Source organism: Jaculus jaculus, chromosome 9 (genome assembly GCF_020740685.1).
Source record: "Jaculus jaculus isolate mJacJac1 chromosome 9, mJacJac1.mat.Y.cur, whole genome shotgun sequence".
In the NCBI taxonomy this organism is placed as follows: domain Eukaryota; kingdom Metazoa; phylum Chordata; class Mammalia; order Rodentia; family Dipodidae; genus Jaculus; species Jaculus jaculus.
The window spans coordinates 132,812,374-132,828,221 of NC_059110.1; the positions used below are offsets into that span (position 1 = coordinate 132,812,374).

Sequence of the window (15,848 nt, forward strand, 5' to 3'; positions counted from 1 at the left end):
AAATAAATAAATAAAAAAAAATAAAAATAAAAATAAAATAACTATATTGGGGTTGAAGAGATTGCTTAGTGGGTAAGGTGCTTGCCTGTGAAAGCCTAAGAACCCAGGTTCTGTTCCCCAGAACCCACATAAACTAGATGCACAAGGTGGTGCATCCATCTGGAGTTTGTTTGTAGTGGCTAGATGCCCTGACATTCTCCCTCTCTCTCTCTCTCTCTCTCTCTCTCTCTCTCTCTCTCTCTCCAATAAATAAATAAAATATTTTTAAAATAGCTGGGCATGGTGGCACACACCTTTAATCCCAGCACTAGGGAGGCAGAGGTAGGAGGATCACCAAGAGTTCGAGGCCACCCTGAGACTACATAGTGAATTCCAGGTCAGCCTGACTGAGACCCTACTTCAAAAAATAACAAAACAAAACAATATATATTTTTTAAAATAATAATAATAGCTATATTGTGTTAAACATTGAAGGCTGAACCACCCAAAGGAATCAATTCCACTTAATCATGTTTACCTGCCTGGAAAATCAAAATGAGTTCTAAAGTTAAAATAAATATTCAATCTATCCAGTTGTCCAAATGGAAATTCCTTTATGTCTTCAAATTAAGGCATGATTGACTTATTGAACATCTCTCTTCTAGTTTCTGTTCAGCAAATTAGAGATCCAAGTTTCCCAAAATCATTTAGTAGATTACAGGGCAAGTTAGCCTCACGGGCAGGCAGTTTAAATCCAATGCCAGTCCCTGTTGATTCATTAAGAGTATTGTGATGGGCCGGGCATGGTGGCACACACCTTTAATCCCAGCACTTGGGAGACAGAGGTAGGAGGGTCGCCATGAGTTCAAGGCCACCCTGAGATGACATAGTGAATTCCAGGTCAGCCTGGACTAGAGCAAGACCCTACCTCAAAAAACAAAACAAAACAAAAGAATATTATGAGGGGGCTGGAGAGATGTCTTCTGGTTAAGGCGTTTGCCTGCGAAGCATAGGGATCCAGGTTTGATTCCCCAGGACCCACAGAAACCAGATGACTCTTGCTGAGGCTGGGCAGATACCGAACGATAAAGAAGCCCTTGCTGAGTATCCGAGTCTGGGTCACCAGACTGGGCTGCCGTAATCCCAGCGTGCTGACAGCGAGCTGAGAGGAGGAGACCAGAGAATTTCCTGGAAGCTCGTGGACCAGCTAGCCTGGCGAACACAGCACCGAACAAGGAGAAAGTTGTCCTCTGACCTCCACACACATGCTGCACCCCACATGCGCATGAACGTGTGCGTACGTACGTGCTTATATACATCAGACGCACCCCCCAAAAAAAGAACATTCGTGAGCCTATGATTCTTTTTTTATTATTTAACTTGAGCTATCTATGGGCCAAACTGTACATTCTCCATATGGATCAGGGCTGTGTGGAATACTGCTTAAATCAGAGTGGGTGGGGACCGTCTCAAAAGGCAGTCCTGGCTCAAAGGTTACAAACCCAGCTGCGTCCTGTTGGCTTCCTTAATGGAGGAACTTGGTTCAGTGGCTTTGGAAGTACTGGTCCCTGGCCATCTGCGGTCACATGTTTTAAGATGAGGTCCTTTCCTGGGTGCCCTTGAGTCATCTTGTTGACTTTGATTAGCAGTGATCTTGATATATCTGTTAGTGCCAAGAGGCATCGGGTAGCATTATGTAACAGGATGTTTGGGAAACGTCTCTTGTTGAACCGGAATTGGGAACCAGGCCTGACTCTGGGGACAAGAAGAGTCATGACCCCCACAGACTTCAAGAGTTCGTTGTTAATCACTGTGGTGGTTTGAATGTATGTCCCCCACAGTCTCAGGTATTTTGTTATATTTTATTTTATTTATTTGAGAGAAAGAAGCAGAGAGAGAGAGAATGGGCACGCTAGGGTCCCTAGTCACTGCAAACAAACTCCAGATGTGTGTGCCACCATGTGCATCTGGCTTATGTGGGTCCTGGGGAATCAAACCCAGGTTGTTAGGCTTTGCAGGCAAGTGCCTTAACCACTGAGCTTCTCTTCAGACCTAAAGAACTGACTTTCTAATTAGAAAAATTGAAAAGAGCCAAGCGTGGTGGTATACACCTTTTTAATCCTAGCATTAGGGAGGCAGAGGTAGGAGGATTACTGTGAGTTCAAAGGCCAGCCTGAAACTACATAGTGAATTCCAGGTCAGCCTGTGCTAGAGCGAGTCCCTACCACCAAAACAAAACAAGACAGAACAGAACACCAGAACAGCCAAATGGAACCAATGCGTTGGTGAAGCCCTGGTGCCCAGAGGAATTCACGGAGCTCGATGCTATTGTATGTATGTGGAATAGCATGAAAATGTGTTAAAGACTTGGTCCCGAGCTTGGCACTGGGCATTGGGAGGTAGTGAAACCTTTAAGAGGAGTGACCACGTGAGAGGAAGTGAGGTCATTGGAGGTGTGGCCATGAAAGATCCTAGCCCCTCCTGTCATTCATTCTCTTTGCTTCCTGGCCTCCATGAGGTGAACAGGTCTGTTTGGCCATTTGTTTCCGCCGTGGTGCATACTGAGCCACCGCGGGCCCAGAGCAACGGGGCCAGAGGACCGTAAACTGAAAGCTCCAAAGCCATCGGCTTTTCCAGTTTGGGACTCTACCCTAAATCACCTTATTAGCATAAACTAAGGTGTGATGGAAGAGGCTCCTTAAGAGTAGCAAAGACACTTGAATCTCTGGAAATTCTAAGGCCTGTGAGAGCTCCAGAACAAATGTCAAATATATTTCTCCTTACGCCACAAGGATTGAGAGACCGGGTCCAGAGTGCCTGACACGGGCCCTGGAACTATGGGAGCGCTTCTGTAAGCAGTGGTCCGCGTGGGGCGCCCCCTAACTGACCCTCTCACTGGAGGTTCTGGCAGCTCCACCTCCCATTGTCAGGCGTCCTTTGGGGTCCCACCTGCATCTTCTGCCTTGCATCCGGCTTTAAGTAGGTGCTGGGGAATTGAACCCAGGCTGGTAGGCTTTGCAAGAGAGCATCCTGAACTGCCCAGTCCTCTCTCCCCAGCCCCCTTGGGTGGCCTTTTACTTTTACTCTTCCCTAGTTTCTACCCCAGGCCCCAGAAGGTATCAGTAGTGTGTCTGGTTCTGGGTTCAAGGTAGAGGAGACTGGAGACAAACTGCATCTCAGGCCCAAGACTTTTATTTAATGCCAGGAGAAACTAGTAGGAACAGAAGCCCTAGGGAGAGGAGAGGGCTTTTAAGAATGATGGGAGAGATGGCTTAGCGGTTAAGGCGCTTGCCTGCAAAGCCAAAGGACCCAGTTTTGACTCCCCAGGACTCACATAAGCCAGATGCACAAGGGGACGCATACATACGGAGTTCGTTTGCAGTGGCTGGAGGCCCTGGCGTGCCCATTCTCTGTCTCTCCACCTGCCTATTTCTGTATCTCTCTCTCTCTCTCTCTCAAATAAATAAATAAAAATAAAGAAAGAATGAAGGGAGAGAGGAGGTGGGGAACTACACTGCCAGGGAAGAGCCCTGTGTGATGTGACTGAGGCAGGAGCTGCGGGCAGGGGACGTAGCGGCCTTTCTCAGTCCTTGCTTACTCAATTTGGAAGTCATTCCAGAATGGCAGACCTGGCCCTGGTGGTGGCCAGCATTAGGGGGGCTGAGGTAGGAGTATTGCTGTAAGTTCGAGGCCAACCTGAAACTACACAGTGAATTCCAGGTCAGCCTGGGCTAAAGTGAGACCTTACCTCGAAACAAAACAGAATTCCAGACCTGGTCTGGGGGTGGGTCGTAGCAGCTCTTGAACATACGCATGTGCGCTAATCTTTGTGGACTATGGAGTTCTTCCATGGTGTGGACACAAAGTCCCTATTTTCACAGTCTCTTCTCAGAATAGTGAGTTTTAAGTGTTTGTGACCCCAAATTGTGCCCCGAGAAGGGCACCAAACTCACACCAAAGCACTTCCCCCACTCCAGCACCTTTTCCTCTAGCCACCTCCTTGTCAGACAAAACTTAGGGGAGCCAAACTCCCAACTCCTTTAATAGAGTCACTTTGCAAAGGCATGGCGTAAATTGCTGTGTTCGCGGTACACTCTGGTGCCGAGAGCAAAGGTTTTAAAAATAGCACTTTAGGTATTAACTGCTAACAAAGCAAGAACTGCCTCTTCTGGTTATGATTTGCACTTAGGGAATTTTGTTTTGTGTTTTTGACTGGTGTATCAAAGCTGACCTTTTAAGTAATCTTGGGTTAATTCTCAGTACACCCTAAATGCTCCCCCTGGCTTTTTTTTTTTTTACACCTTTGCTGAGCTATACATAATACACCCCAGAATTCACTTTGAGTGTATAATCATAGTCCTAGATATCTGTAATCATAACTACAATCAACTTTGTAAAACATTTTTATGGAGCTGGAGAGATAGCTCAGTGGTTAAAGGCACTTACTTGCAAAGCATGCTGACCTGGGTTCGATTCCCCAGTACCCATGTAAAGCCAGATGCACAAAGTAGTGCATGTATGTGTCTGGAGATTGTTTGTAGTAGCAAGAGGCCCTGGTGCGTTCCCTCTTGTCCTCACCTCCTTCCTTTTCTCCTCCCCTCTCCTCCCCCCCCCTCTCCTTTCTTCTCCTCCTCCTCCTTCCCTCTCACTCTCTTTCTTGGCTCAAAAATAAATAAACGAAAATTAAAATTTTTTTTCCTTACTCTAAGAAGAAACCACCTGCACGTTAGCTAGCATCCCTATCCGCTTGCTGCGTACCTCAACCCCAGCCCTGGGCAGGCGCTGATCCACTTTCTGTCTCCATCGATTCCCTTCCCTGGACATTTTGTCTAATGGCATCATATGGCCCTTTGGGACAAGCTTCCTTGAAAGGTCCTTAGTGTCTTTGTGTATCCATCTTAGGATTCAAGTTTAATAAATCTCACGCTAAATTTAGGGATAAATCTTTTTTGGTTGAAATGGCCATTCATTGGAGAAAAATGGATCCCAGCACCGAGGAGGCTGAGACAGGAGGATCATAAGTTCCAGGCTAGCCCGGGCTACACAACAAACTAGGCTGTCTCAAAAGCCCAAGCACAAACAACATGGGAAGAGGACGAGGGAAAGTTCGAGAAAGGTTTCAGAAATCAGTAAAAGTCCTAACATGTAATCCGTGCCTTGTTAAGTTTCCCTCTGCTTTAGGGCCGAGTAGCGCAGTTATATAATGTAGCAGACCTGGTGAGGTTCCTGCTTAGCCATTCTTGCAGTTTAACGTTTACCAAAAGCTTCTAATTTCAGTGGGCAGGGCAAGGCCCTGTTGGTTATTGTCCTTAGTGGTTTGGGTTGTTTCTGTCTCAGCAAAGGGCACCTGATAATGTTGCTTCAGAGACGCAACTGGCTGAGGCTGGACCGAAATGTCCTGTGCCTTCCAGGTTGTCCCCCAGGCTGCATAAACCACATAGCCCACAGCACCCCTGGTCCACCTGCTTCCCACAGTAAGATGGTAATGCCTGCACGTGTGACTGACCCCATGGAGGGAAAGCCCTCCCAGGAAGGTATGCCAAAGGAAAGAGGTGGCCAGCCAAGTCCTGGGAACATGGCCCTGGCACCAGCTCAGCTCCTGCTATTTATAGTTAGGCTTTGACTGCAAGGGTCCAGTTGACCATCTGCCTAGCCCCTAGAGTGCCAGCAACATCCGGGGCTAGAAAGCTCATTGTGGATGTAGCTGTCAGCTCCCAGCCAGAAGACGGGCATGGCATCACACCTCCCAGCCAGCCAGCTGCTGGGCTACAGGAGTTGGCAGGTCCCTGAAGATAAGAAGAGCCTTGCTTTCATAATCTTTGGAGGATGGTGGCACACGCCTTTAATCCCAGCACTCAGGAGGCAGAGGTAGGAGGATCACTGTGAGTTTGAGGCCACCCTGAGACTACATAGTGAATTCCAGGTCAGCCTGGGCTAGAGGCAGACCCTATCTTGAAAAACCAAAAGAAAAAAGAAAGTTATATTCGTAAAACTGAGGGGATCCAACAGCTTGCTTGGGGAATTCCGTGACCAAGTCAGTGGAAAATGGTAGCATCAGCTGGGAGACACGGCCTTGTGAAATACTCTGCACGTGATTTGAATATGAGATGCCACCCATGGGCTCTTGTTATTGAGCACTTGGTCCCCCAGCAGTGACTATGTTTTGGGAGGTTGTGGAATTTTGGGGACATGGGGCCTTGCTGGTGGAAGTAGGTGATCAGGGCCTTGAAGCTCGTACCCACTGCTGGTTCTGGCCTGCTGCTCTGCTTCCTGGTTGTCCAAGGTGTGAGGGGTCCCCCCCCCCCGTGAGCTCCCCCGTCCCATCTTCCCTACCGTGATGAACTGAACCCTCAGAAACCAGGAGCCTGTATAACTAAACCTTTCTTCCCTTGAATTGCTTCTTGTCACCCAGCCCAAGTTGCATTTTATTACCCAATAACAAAATTCACTACCACACCTCTCTGACATGTGCTGAGTTAAAGCCAGTGGTTAAGGTGCTGGCCTGCAAAGCCTAACCACCAGGGTTTAATTCCCCAGTACCCATATAAAGCCAGATGCACAAAAGTGGGTGCATCTATCTAGAGTTTGTTGCAGTAGCAAGAAGCCCTAGTGTGTCCATTCTCTTCTCTCCCCCCTTAGAAATAAATAAATGCTTTTTTGGGAAAAAAAAAAATGCTCTTGGGGACTGGAGAGATGGCTTAGCAGTTAAGCACTTGCCTTTGAAGCGTAAGGACCCCGGTTTGAGGCTCGATTCCCCAGGACCCATGTTAGCCAGATGCACAAGGGGGCGCACACATCTGGAGTTCTTTTGCAGTGGCTGGAAGCCCTGGTGCACCCATTCTCTCTCTCTCCCTCTCTCTCTTTCTCTGTCTCTCTTTTTCTCTCTTTGTGTCTGTCACTCTCAAATAAATAAATAATTTTTTTTTTAAAAAAAGCTCTTGGGCCAGGTGTAGTGCCACACATCTTTCATCCCAGCACTCAGGAGGCAGAGGTAGGAGGATCGCTGTGAGCTCAAGGCCACCCTGAGACTACATAGTGAATTCCAGGTCAGCCTGGGCCAGAGTGAGACCCTACCTCAGAACCCAAAAAGTAAATAGGAGGAAACCTAGAGCAAGGATATACTCCAGTGGTGCTTGCTAGCCTGGGTTTCATCCCCACCACTTCAACAACAAGAAAATAATAGTAGTAGCAGTAGTAAAAATGTTGGGGCTGTAAAGATGTCTCAGCAATAAAAGGTGTTGGCTTATAAAGCCTGATAGACTGGGTTCAATTCCTCAGTACCCATATAAAGCCAGGTGCACAAAGTGGCGCATGCATCTGGAGTTCATTTGCAGTAGAAAGCCCTGGTGTGCCTATTCCTTTCCTCCCTCCTTCCCTCTGTCTTTCCCTCTCTGCTTACAAATAATAAATAAATAAATGGGTTTAAAATAATATAGCTGAGCATGGTGGCGCATGCCTTTAATCCCAGCACTAAAGAGGCTGAGGTAGGAGGATCACTGTGAGTTCGAGGCCACCCTGAGACTACATAGTGAATTCCAGGTCAGCCTGGACTACAGTGAGACCCTACCTCAAAAAAAAAAAAAAAAAAAGCCATGCAGTGTCACACTCGGGAGGCAGAGATAGGAACATTGCTGTGAGTTCAAGACCACAGAGTAAATTCCAGGTCAGCCTGGGCTACAGTGAAGCCCTACCCTGAAAGAAAAAGAAAAAGAGGGGCCAGAGAGATGGCTCAGCAGTTAAGTTAAAGCACTTGCCTGCAAAACCTAATGATCAGAATTCAATTCCCCAGTACTTACATAAAGCCAGATGCTGATGTTCTCCCTCCCTCCCTCTCTCTCTCTCTCTCTCTCTCTCTCTCTCTCTCTCTTTCTCTCATAAACATTTTTTTAAATTTTTATTTATTTATTTGCAAGCAGAGAGCAAGAGAGATAGAGACAGACAGAGAGAGAATGGGCATTCCAGGGCCTGTAACCATGGCAAACAAACTCCAGATGCATGTGCCCCTTGTGTATCTGGCTTACATGGGTCCTAGGGACTCAAACCTGGGTCATTGGCTTCACAGGTAAATGCCTTAACTGCTGAACCATCTCTCCAGCCCTCTCTCAAATAAATAAAAAAGAAAGAAAGAAAAGAAATATGTGCTGCAGAGATGGCTCCGTGGTTAAGACACTTGCCTGGAAAGCCTGACAACCCCAGTTTGATTCCCCAGCCAGATGCACAAAATGGCCCATGCATCTTGAGTTCCTCTGCAGTGGCCAAAGGCCCTGGTGCACTTTCTCATTCTCTCCCCCCCCCCCTTTTCTCTCTGCTTATAAATAAATAAATAAACAAATGCATTCTTTTATTTTATTTTTTTTTAATTTTATTTATTTATTTATTTGAGAGCGACAGACACAGAGAGAAAGACAGATAGAGGGAGAGAGAGAGAATGGGCACGCCAGGGCTTCCAGCCTCTGCAAATGAACTCCAGACGCGTGCACCCCCTTGTGCATCTGGCTAACGTGGGACCTGGGGAACCGAGCCTCAAACCAGGGTCCTTAGGCTTCACAGGCAAGCGCTTAACCGCTAAGCCATCTCTCCAGCCCTATTTTTCTTTTACTTATTTATTTGACAGAGAAAGAGGGAGAGAGAGAATGGGTGCGCCAGGGCCTCCAGCCACTGAAAACAAACTCCAGACGTGTGTGCCCCCTTTGTGCACCTGGCTAACATGGATCCTGGGGGATCGAACCTGGGTCCTTTGGCTTTGCAGGCAAACGCCTTAACCACGAAGCCATCCCTCCAGCCCAAATACATTTCATTATTTATTTATTTATTTATTTGAGAGTGACAGAGAGAGAGAGAGAGAGAGAGGTTGAGAACGGGCGCGCCAGGGCTTCCAGCCACTGCAGACGAATTCCAGACGCGTGCGCCCCCTTGTGCATCTGGCTAACATGGGTCCTGAGGAACTGAGCCTCGAACCGGGGTCCTTAGGCTTCACAGGCAAGCGCTTAACCGCTAAGCCATCACTCCAGCCCCATTATTTTTAATAAATAAACAAATACATCTAAGACTAATCTTTCCCAAGAAAACTGGTTGTAAGAAAGGCTACTTGGTGTGTAAATAGAGCCACTTAGCACTTGGCTTCAGAAGTGCAAGAGAGAGCAGAAGGGCCTATTTCAAGAGTGATGGACACTGGGAGGCGGGGGAGACCGGAGGGCAGGGAGAACGTGAAAAGAGACATTGTGGTGACTAGACCGTTGCAGACATCACCTGCTGACAATCTCCCCTCCCTTTCTTGGTTCATTGCCATTCAAACGCACTGAGCTGATGGGGAGGTTTGATTAAAGGTGTCCTTTGGTAGCCCCTCCTCTCTTGCCTCCTCCCCACTTCCATAGTGACTCTAATTATAGGCCATGTTTGAAATTTACGAGATGAAATCATCAGCTGTAGCTCTGCCACCAGTCTTGCAAAAAATCGACACACTGTTACCATAAAAAGCCCCAATTGTTAATTGCTTCTTTGGCATGTAGCTATGGCAAAAAAAATACACCCTTTTGCTGTTTAATATTAAAAGTAAATGTTGGGCTGGAGAGATGGTTTAGCAGTTAAAGCACTTGCCTGAGAACACTAACGACCTGTTTTCAGCTCCCCAGAGCCCATGTAAGCCAGATGCACAAGATCGCGCATGTAAACAAGATGGTGCACTTATCTGGAGTTGGATTGCAGTGGCCAGAGCCCTGGAGTGCCAATTCTCTCTCGCTCTGGCTCTCTCTCTCTCTCTTTCTCTCTCTCTCTCTAAGTAAAATTAATAAATAAAAGTAAATGTTGCCAAGTATGGTGGCACACACCTTTAATCCCAGCACTTGGGAGGCAGAGGTAGGAGAATCACTGTGAGTTCAAGGCCAGCCTGAGACTATGGAGTGGATTCCTGGTCAGCCTGGACTAGAGGGAGACCCTACCTTGAAAAGCCAAAGGGCGGGGGGAAGGCTGGAGAGATGGCTTAGTGGTTAAGGCATTTGCCCATGAAGCCTAAAGACCCATATTGAATTCCCCAGAACCCATGTGAGCCAGATACAATGGTGGCGTATGCATCTTGAGTTCATTGACAATGGCTAGAGGCCCTGGTGTGCCCATTTTCTCCTTTCTCTGTCTCTCACTCATTGGCTCACCCTCATAAATAACATCAAAATTAAAGTTAACTGTTGTGGAAATAACAGTGGAGTGGAATTAGGCAGGGTGAGGGGAGATACCTGTAATGGGGGGCCTGTGACTTGGAGGCACAATATCTCAGCTCTCTCAGGCTTCAGCGTCCTCCTCTCTAAAACTGAGGGCATGTAACCCAATTGTCGCCTTTAGCTTCAAAATTCTACACCGACTCTTGAAGACACAGTATACTTCTTGCTGGGTCAGGACAAAGTGGAGTCAGCAGGATGGAGACAGAGACACAAGGAAGTGGGCCATCCACATTCCTCAGGGACCGCCCAGCCATCTTCCCTTCCTTGCCTAACAACGCCCCAGGTCTAGGTTTCCTGCCCCTTATCTCTCGGGTCACCTGCTCACTGTTCTGGTCTCACCCCCTAGCTATTTCCCTGCCTCACCTTTCCCAGCTGAAGAGCTCTATGCAGCCCACTCTCTGTAACCTCAAAGTGGACTGTGCTTTCCTCTTCAGAGTCAGTCCTGGCAGCTCATGTTCTTCCCGAACAAAAGCTCCCAGCTTTGCCTCAGAGTGGTCTCCGCAGTCTGGGTCACTCGTGAACCGTACATTTCTCATTCCTGCCTCGCCCTTTCCCGCGGCTTGACTTAGCGATAGCCTAATGCAAGTTAAGAACCGTATGGTGCCATCAGGGACCACACATTGAGGGCTGGGGAGACAGTTCAGTGGGGAAATTGCTTGCCTCCTAACCGTGAAGACCCGAGTTTGATCCCCAGTGCCCACATCAAACCCAGGCATGGTGGCATGTGCCTGAAATCCCAATGCTGGGGAAGCAAAGGCCAGTGGACCCTTAGTGCCTGCTGGCTAGCCACTCTAGCCGAACTGGTGAACTTCAGGCCAATGAGAGACCCTGTCTCAAAGGAGGTGGCATTCCTAAGGATGGCACCTGAGGTGGTTCTCCGATCTCTGGGCATGCACATGCACACCCAGATATTAACTGAGTGCTTTTTGTAGGGGCTTAGTAGTATGTGTAGTGTGTGTGTGGGGGGGGGGGTATATGTATATGTTTATGCAATAGCTGAAGGAGAACATCAGGTGTCTCCCTCCATCACCCACCTGCCTGTTTTTCCTTGCAATGGAGTCGCTTACTGATTCCGCAGCCTGTCACTTGTCAGCCCCAGAAGGTCTCTGGTCTCCACTCTCCCACAGAACCGGAGTTACAGACATTAATGGTCACACCTAGCTGTTTACATGGGCTCTGGAGATTCGAACTTGTGTAGTCTCCAGCCCCCTCACACTCTCATGTTTGTGCAGGAAGCGCACTTAACCTCTAGGCCATCTCTTTCTCTCTCCAGCCCAATTATTAATTTTTTTTCTAAAACAAATCACAAATTGGGGCTGGAGAGATGGCTTGGCAGTTAAGCGCTTGCCTGTGAAGCCTAAGGACCCCAGTTCAAGGCTTGATTCCCCAGGACCCACGTTAGCCAGATGCACAAGGGGGCTCATGCGTCTGGAGTTCGTTTGCAGTGGCTGGCGGCCCTGGCGTGCCCATTCTTTCTCTGTCTAGCTGCCTCTTTCTCTCTCTGTCTGTCTGTCGCTCTCAAATAAATATATTAAAAGAAAATTTTAAATCACAAATTGGCTGAACCACCTCTGTAGTTTTTGCTGTGGAAGCAATACTTTTCTGGTCTCATTCTGAAGTAAATTTTGCTGGGAAGTCCTGTAATTCTCAAGTACTTTGGAAAAGCCTTCCACCAAGGCTCTGGTTTTAATATTTCAGGGTCTTGTTTTATTCTTGAGAAGTATGACCCTGAAATGAACATCGTGGTGTTCCAGGACCATGACAGTGGGACCCACTGTCCTGCAGGAAGTCACAGTGTAGCAGAGATAGCTAAGCCTGTGCAGCTCATGATTGCCACATCACCCACCTGCAGAGACAGAACGGAGGCCTGGCTAGGGAGAAGGAAGCCCAGGAAGAGGAATCACTGCCTGCCAAGGAGGTTCAAGAGTCCTGAGGGCGTGCGGGCGTGGTGGCGCACACCTTGAATCCCAGCACTCAGGAGGCAGAGGTAGGAAGATCACCATGAGTTCGAGGCCACCCTGAGATTGCATAGTGAATTCCAGGTCAGCCTGGACTGGATCGAGACCCTACCTCAAAAAAAAATTAGGGGCGCTGGAGAGATGGCTTAGCGGTTAAGCGCTTGCCTGTGAAGCCTAAGGACCCCGGTTCGAGGCTTGGTTCCCCAGGAGCCGGGCATGGGGATGCATCCTCTACTCCCAGCACTGGGGAGGCAGAGGTAGGAGGATCACTATGAGTTCGAGGCCAGCCTGAGACTCCGTAGAGACAGTGGTCGAGATACAATGCTAGATAGACAACAGTGTGAAGAGTCTAGGATGTCATGCTTAGCGTTGAACTGTGTCTTCAACTCATGGTGCCATGGGCAGACTCCGAGGAGAGGAGCAAGGAGGTCAGGATTTCTTTTGGTTTCAGAGAATATTCTGGAATAGGAGATTGGGGGCCTGAAGTGGGAGGAGCAAGGTGAATGCAAAACAGCTCTCGCTCTAAAGGGAATAAGACATAGTTTATCGTGAGCCAATTATGAGTGACCGTGGCCCAAGAACACAGACTCACGCTGCTCTGAGTGACATGTTCCACTGTGGAAGCATTTTCACGGTGTTTTTTAGACACAGAACAAAAGAAAGTCATAAATCAAAGTATTTTCCAAATACATTGGTGGAGACAACGTAGGCAAGTTACAGCCAAGTGGGGAAGTCACTGATACAGGTTTCAGATGTTATCTGATGGTATTCTTTTTTTCTAATATTTTATCATTTGTTCTATTTTATTTTATTTGGAGACAGAGAGAGAGAAGGAGACAGAGAGAAAGAAAATGGGCGTGCCAGGGCCTTTAGCCACTGCAAACAAATGCCAGATGCAATACCTTGTGCATCTGGCTTTACATGGGTCCTGTGGAATTGAACCTGGGTCCTTTGGTTTTGCACACAACTCCTTAACCACTAAGCTATCTCTCTAGCCCTTTACTTCATTCTTATTATTGAAGTGTAAAAAAAGTCTGAAGTGGCCGGGCGTGGTGGTACATGCCTTTAATCCCAGCACTCAGGAGGCAGAGGTAAGAGGATTGCCATGAGTTCGAGGCCACCCTGAGATTACCTAGTAAATTCCAGGTCAGCCTGGGCTAGAGTGAGACCCTACCTCAAAAAACTAGAAAAAAAAGTCTGAAGTATAGAACTGATTGGATTTTGCATACTACATCAACATCAATATAACCAGGCAGGAGAGATGGCTCAGTGGTTAAAGGCATTTGCTTGCAAAGTCTGAAGGCGTGGGTTCTATTCCTGAGTACCCACATAAAGCCAGATGCACAATGTGGCACATGCACCTCGAGTTCATTTGCATTGGCTAAAGGCCCTGGTGCACACACACACACACATACACACACACACACACACACTTGCTTTAACATTTTACTTAAAACTAATTAAAACAATTAAATAATTAAAACAAAATGTATTTAAAAATAGATAAATTATTTTTAAAAGATTAATATAGTCAATCATCTCAGAAATGTTTCCATGAGCCAGACATGGTGGCGCATGCCTTTAATCCCAGCATTTGAGAGGCAGAGGTAGGAGGATCACCATGAGTTTGAGGCCACCCTGAGACTACATGAATTCCAGGTTAGCCTGGGCTAGAGCGAGACCCTACCTAGAAAAAAATTTTTAAAAAGAAAAAAAAAAGAAATGTTTTCATGTTTCTTCAAATTTACCTTCCTCCTGAGATGCTACTAATTCTCCACTTTTTAATATTTTTATTTTTATTTATTTATTTATTTATTTATTTGAGAGCGACAGACAGAGAGAGGAAGAGGCAGAGAGAGAGAGAGAGAATGGTCATGCCAGGGGCTCCAGCCACTTCAAAGGAACTCCAGATGCATGGGCCACCTTGTACATCTGGCTTACATGGGTCCTGGGAAATAGATCCTCCAACCTAAATCCTTAGGTATTGCAGGCAAGCACTTAACCACTAACGCCATCTCTCTAGACCTCCACTTTTATTTTTCAAGTATTTTATGAATATATATTCATTATTCATCATAATGGATTTCATTTCTTTTTTAATGTTTATTTTTTTTATTGACAACTTCTGTATTTGTAAACAATATCCCATGGCAATTCCCTCCCTCCGCCTACTTTCTCCTTAGAAACTCCACTCTTCATCATATCCCCTCCCCCCTCAGTCTCTCTTTTTTTTAAATTTATTTTTTTAATTATTATTATTTGGGGGGATTGAGGTAAAGTCTTGCTCTAGCCCAGGCTGACCTAGAATTCACTATGTATTCTCAGGGTGGCCTTGAACTCATGACAGTCCTCCTACCTCTGCCTTCTGAGTGCTGGGATTAAAGGCATGCACCACCACACCTGGCTCAGTCTCTCTTTTAATTTGATTTCAAGATCTTTTCCTCCTATGACGATGGTCTTGTGTAGGTAGTGTCACACACTGTGAGGTCATGGATGTCCAGGCCATTTTGTGTCTGGAAGAGTGCATTGTAAGGAGTCCTACCCTTCCTTTGGCTTTCCGCCACCTCTTTCACAATGGACCCTGAGCCTTGGAAAGTCATTATGACATTTCATGCACATATTTAATATACTTTGACCACATTCACTCCCATTACCCTTTTCCCTGTCCTACTGATCCCCTCCTCATCCCAAATAGTCCCCCCTCTGCTCCTACTTTCATGGTGTGTGTGTGTGTTGTGTGTGTGTGTGTGTGTGTGTGTGTGTGTGTGTGTGTAAAAGTGAGTTTAATTAGGGTTACTAAGGTTCAAAGAACATTTCAGAAAAGGGGAGGGAAAAGATATCAGAGGATGGATGGATGGAGTGTTGTTGAACGCTTTCCTAAAGGAAGGGGCAGTGTGTGGGACACTCTTGGACATGGCATGGCTATTGCTCTCTTAAACTCTCAACAGCTCTGGCTGCCGTTATAAGACCTGTTCAAGACTGGGCACACCCACGTTCCATCATGGAGAATGGAGGGCCTCCAGTGCCCCATCCCTCCGTGAGGAGTTACAGGTAGTGAGCGATTGCTGGGGGGAGGGTTTTGTGAAGTCCTCTAGCCTTCAATACCATAGACATGCCGTGCTTGTTCTCAAATTTCAATCTGCATCACACAGCGTGTACTTGAATTGTTTCTGGTTACTTCTGTTCAGTTTACATGAGTGGCTTGGGAATTAAGTCAGGCTGGCAGACTTTGAAAGCAATCTCCCTTAACCACGTAGTCATCTTCCCAGCCTCCCTCCCTCCCTCTGTCTCTTTTGGATAGGGTCTCATGTAGCTCAGATTGGTCTTGAGCTTACTGTCTAGCCAAGGATGACCTTGCGCTCCTGATCCTGATCCCCCTGCCTCCACCTCCTGAGTGTAGGGATCACAGCTGTGCACCACCACACCGGCCTAATTTAAAAAAAAAAATGTATAAGCCAGGCATGGTGGCACACGCCTTTAATCCCAGCACTCAGGAGGCAGAGGTAGGCGGATCTCCATGAGTTCGAGGCCACCCTGAGACTACATAGTGAATTCCAGGTCAGCCTGAGCCAGAGTGAGACCCTACCTCAAAAAGTAAAAACCATTAATTTATTTGAGAAAGAGCATGAGTATGAATATACCAGGGCCTCTTGTTGCTGCAAACAAACTCCAGCTGCATGTGCCGCTTTGAGTGTTT

At 47.1% G+C, this 15,848-nt stretch overlaps 1 protein-coding gene across 2 annotated transcripts in view; it reads left to right on the forward strand.

Annotated features, from left to right (window-relative positions):
* Pitpnc1 (phosphatidylinositol transfer protein cytoplasmic 1) overlaps positions 1-15,848 on the forward strand; it is a 334,848-nt gene that overhangs the window by 289,470 nt on the left and 29,530 nt on the right. The gene's annotated exons all lie outside the window — the stretch shown is intronic.